This window comes from Oncorhynchus keta, unplaced genomic scaffold (genome assembly GCF_023373465.1).
Source record: "Oncorhynchus keta strain PuntledgeMale-10-30-2019 unplaced genomic scaffold, Oket_V2 Un_contig_2829_pilon_pilon, whole genome shotgun sequence".
Classification (NCBI taxonomy): domain Eukaryota; kingdom Metazoa; phylum Chordata; class Actinopteri; order Salmoniformes; family Salmonidae; genus Oncorhynchus; species Oncorhynchus keta.
The window spans coordinates 1-5,184 of NW_026285960.1; the positions used below are offsets into that span (position 1 = coordinate 1).

At 36.7% G+C, this 5,184-nt stretch overlaps 1 long non-coding RNA gene across 11 annotated transcripts; it reads left to right on the forward strand.

The window, feature by feature from the left end:
• Window positions 1–15: 15 nt before the first annotated feature.
• LOC127923091 (uncharacterized) lies at window positions 16–2,136 on the forward strand. Of its 11 annotated transcripts, none has more exons than XR_008113300.1 (5): window positions 16–320; window positions 473–776; window positions 1,271–1,536; window positions 1,575–1,650; window positions 1,993–2,136. It is a non-coding gene; the product is annotated as an uncharacterized LOC127923091 (long non-coding RNA). The 11 variants fall into 11 exon arrangements; XR_008113303.1 differs by having other exon boundaries at window positions 2,031–2,136; XR_008113304.1 differs by lacking the exon at window positions 1,993–2,136 and having other exon boundaries at window positions 473–624; window positions 739–776; window positions 1,575–1,947.
• The last annotated feature ends 3,048 nt before the right edge of the window (window positions 2,137–5,184 follow it).

Here is a 5,184-nt window from a genome sequence, read left to right on the forward strand (position 1 = left end):
AGCATTTCACTGTAAGGTCTACTACACCTGTTGTATTCGGCATTTCACTGTAAGGTCTACTACACCTGTTGTATTCAGCATTTCACTGTAAGGTCTACTACACCTGTTGTATTCAGCATTTCACTGTAAGGTCTACTACACCTGTTGTATTCAGCATTTCACTGTAAGGTCTACTACACCTGTTGTATTCAGCATTTCACTGTAAGGTCTACTACACCTGTTGTATTCAGCATTTCACTGTAAGGTCTACTACACCTGTTGTATTCAGCATTTCACTGTAAGGTCTACTACACCTGTTGTATTCAGCATTTCACCGTAAGGTCTACTACACCTGTTGTATTCAGCATTTCACTGTAAGGTCTACTACACCTGTTGTATTCAGCATTTCACTGTAAGGTCTACTACACCTGTTGTATTCAGCATTTCACTGTAAGGTCTACTACACCTGTTGTATTCAGCATTTCACTGTAAGGTCTACTACACCTGTTGTATTCAGCATTTCACCGTAAGGTCTACTACACCTGTTGTATTCAGCATTTCACTGTAAGGTCTACTACACCTGTTGTATTCAGCATTTCACTGTAAGGTCTACTACACCTGTTGTATTCAGCATTTCACCGTAAGGTCTACTACACCTGTTGTATTCAGCATTTCACTGTAAGGTCTACTACACCTGTTGTATTCAGCATTTCACTGTAAGGTCTACTACACCTGTTGTATTCAGCATTTCACTGTAAGGTCTACTACACCTGTTGTATTCAGCATTTCACCGTAAGGTCTACTACACCTGTTGTATTCAGCATTTCACCGTAAGTTCTACTACACCTGTTGTATTCAGCATTTCACTGTAAGGTCTACTACACCTGTTGTATTCAGCATTTCACTGTAAGGTCTACTACACCTGTTGTATTCAGTATTTCACTGTAAGGTCTACTACACCTGTTGTATTCATCATTTCACTGTAAGGTCTACTACACCTGTTGTATTCAGCATTTCACTGTAAGGTCTACTACACCTGTTGTATTCAGCATTTCACTGTAAGGTCTATTACACCTGTTGTATTCAGCATTTCACTGTAAGGTCTACTACACCTGTTGTATTCAGCATTTCACTGTAAGGTCTACTACACCTGTTGTATTCAGCATTTCACTGTAAGGTCTACTACACCTGTTGTATTCAGCATTTCACTGTAAGGTCTACTACACCTGTTGTATTCAGCATTTCACTGTAAGGTCTACTACACCTGTTGTATTCAGCATTTCACTGTAAGGTCTACTACACCTGTTGTATTCAGCATTTCACTGTAAGGTCTACTACACCTGTTGTATTCAGCATTTCACGGTAAGGTCTACTACACCTGTTGTATTCAGCATTTCACCGTAAGGTCTACTACACCTGTTGTATTCAGCATTTCACTGTAAGGTCTACTACACCTGTTGTATTCAGCATTTCACTGTAAGGTCTACTACACCTGTTGTATTCAGCATTTCACCGTAAGGTCTACTACACCTGTTGTATTCAGCATTTCACCGTAAGGTCTACTACACCTGTTGTATTCAGCATTTCACTGTAAGGTCTACTACACCTGTTGTATTCAGCATTTCACCGTAAGGTCTACTACACCTGTTGTATTCAGCATTTCACCGTAAGGTCTACTACACCTGTTGTATTCAGTATTTCACCGTAAGTTCTACTACACCTGTTGTATTCAGCATTTCACTGTAAGGTCTACTACACCTGTTGTATTCAGCATTTCACTGTAAGGTCTACTACACCTGTTGTATTCAGTATTTCACTGTAAGGTCTACTACACCTGTTGTATTCATCATTTCACTGTAAGGTCTACTACACCTGTTGTATTCAGCATTTCACTGTAAGGTCTACTACACCTGTTGTATTCAGCATTTCACTGTAAGGTCTACTACACCTGTTGTATTCAGCATTTCACTGTAAGGTCTACTACACCTGTTGTATTCAGCATTTCACTGTAAGGTCTACTACACCTGTTGTATTCAGCATTTCACTGTAAGGTCTACTACACCTGTTGTATTCAGCATTTCACCGTAAGGTCTACTACACCTGTTGTATTCAGCATTTCACTGTAAGGTCTACTACACCTGTTGTATTCAGCATTTCACTGTAAGGTCTACTACACCTGTTGTATTCAGCATTTCACTGTGAGGTCTACTACACCTGTTGTATTCAGCATTTCACTGTAAGGTCTACTACACCTGTTGTATTCAGCATTTCACTGTAAGGTCTACTACACCTGTTGTATTCAGCATTTCACTGTAAGGTCTACTACACCTGTTGTATTCAGCATTTCACTGTAAGGTCTACTACACCTGTTGTGTTTGGTGCATGTGACAAATAACATTTGATTTCATTTGATTTAAGGTGTGAATATTGAGATGCCATATCCCACATTATTTTTTTTATTTTTTCTATTCTCCTTCATCACACTGCTGTTATAATTGATGTCATTATTTTTATGCCTGCATTACATTGCAATAATTCTGTTGATTTGGTTTATTTATCATCAAATGAAAACATGAATCAGGAAAAAAAAATAACAGAGTCAATCCAACCTCGTGCTTAGCACCTACCATGACAGCAGTAGCTTTCTGGATATTTTTAAAACAACTTAAAAGCATCCTTAAAACGAGTCTTTCTTTTTAGTCTGGAATCCAACATTAGAATCACTTGTGACAAACCTTAGTGTTAGGACTAGGAGTGCTGTGAGCGAGACTGCTTAGGTTGAGGCCATGATATGTGTGTGTGTGTGTGTGTGTGTGTGTGTGTGTGTGTGTGTGTGTGTGCGTGCGTGCGTGCGTGCGTGGCAGTGCGTGCGTGCGTGTGTGTGTGTGCACACCACGTGTTTGATTGATACCATTCCATGGACTCCATTCCTCCCCTCTCCAGCCTTCACTGGTGTCCTCCTCAGATATGTCAGAGTGCTAAAAACATCCTGTCATCTGGCAGATTGAGGTCACACCAGCTATTGTGACAGATGACACACTTAATTATGTAGAAGATTTGGATACAAACTGAAACAGTTCACTATTCATTTATACCGCAGAAATGTTAAATACTCATTTCTGATTGGTTAGAAGGGCATTCTAGAATGGACATTAAAACCAGATAACGGGACACCTTGCAATCATGACCAATATTATGCAGCTACACATGCAGACTTGTACTTGCTACAAAGTTACAGAAAGCTAAGCTAACAACCACACAAACTGAAATTGGATACTTTGTAAATGCAGGTACAAGAGGAAAAAGCTTAGCTAGCTGGCATAGATATTTTTCTTTTTGCAGAGACATTTTTTTGAGCCTCTGATGACCTAACGAGGTGAGTGATGAACATGAATTTCTCTGGTTCCTACTGTTGCAGTCATGACACAAGTGCTGCTCTGCTGTCAAATCCTCCCGCGTGTCTTTAGTTTGACCAGCTATTTTCAGCAAATTATTGATATATTTTGTTGCATTGTCATTATCAGCTCATTGTTATTATCAGCTCATTGTTATTATCAGCTCATTGTTATTATCAGCTCATTGTCATTATCAGCTCATTGTTATTATCAGCTCATTGTTATTATCAGCTCATTGTTATTATCAGCACATTGTTATTATCAGCACATTGTTATTATCAGCACATTGTCATTATCAGCTCATTGTCATTATCAGCTCATTGTTATTATGCTCATTGTCATTATCAGCTCATTGTCATTATCAGCTCATTGTTATTATCAGCTCATTGCTCATTGTCATTATCAGCTCATTGTTATTATCAGCTCATTGTTATTATCAGCTCATTGTTATTATCAGCTCATTGTTATTATAGCTCATTGTCATTATCAGCTCATTGTTATTATCAGCTCATTGTTATTATCAGCTCATTGTCATTATCAGCTCATTGTTATTATCAGCATTGTTATTATCAGCTAGCACATTGTTATTATCAGCTCATTGTTATTATCAGCTCATTGTTATTATCAGCACATTGTTATTATCAGCACATTGTTATTATCAGCACATTGTTATTATCAGCACATTGTTATTATCAGCATTGTTATTATCAGCTCATTGTCATTATCAGCTCATTGTTATTATCAGCTCATTGTTATTATCAGCTCATTGTCATTATCAGCTCATTGTTATTATCAGCTCATTGTTATTATCAGCTCATTGTTATTATCAGCTCATTGTTATTATCAGCTCATTGTTATTATCAGCTCATTGTTATTATCAGCTCATTGTCATTATCAGCTCATTGTTATTATCAGCTCATTGTTATTATCAGCTCATTGTTATTATCAGCTCATTGTTATTATCAGCTCATTGTTATTATCAGCTCATTGTTATTATCAGCTCATTGTTATTATCAGCTCATTGTTATTATCAGCTCATTGTTATTATCAGCTCATTGTTATTATCAGCTCATTGTTATTATCAGCTCATTGTTATTATCAGCTCATTGTTATTATCAGCTCATTGTTATTATCAGCTCATTGTTATTATCAGCTCATTGTCATTATCAGCTCATTGTTATTATCAGCTCATTGTTATTATCAGCTCATTGTTATTATCAGCTCATTGTTATTATCAGCTCATTGTTATTATCAGCTCATTGTTATTATCAGCTCATTGTTATTATCAGCTCATTGTTATTATCAGCTCATTGTTATAATCAGCTCATTGTTATTATCAGCTCATTGTTATTATCAGCTCATTGTTATTATCCAGCTCATTGTTATTATCAGCTCATTGTTATAATCAGCTCATTGTTATTATCAGCTCATTGTTATTATCAGCTCATTGTTATTATCAGCTCATTGTTATAATCAGCTCATTGTTATTATCAGCTCATTATTATTATCAGCTCATTGTTATTATCAGCTCATTGTTATTATCAGCTCATTGTTATAATCAGCTCATTGTTATTATCAGCTCATTGTTATAATCAGCTCATTGTTATTATCAGCACATTGTTATTATCAGCTCATTGTTATTATCTCATTGTTATTAAGCTCATTATTATCAGCTCATTGTTATTAAGCTCATTGTTATTATCAGCTCAATTATCAGCTCATTGTTACAGAATTAATATGCTGTTATTATGGCTGCAGAGGTCATGACTGTGTTAGCCGTAGCTAGCTAGCTAGCAAGTAAGGGTAAAAA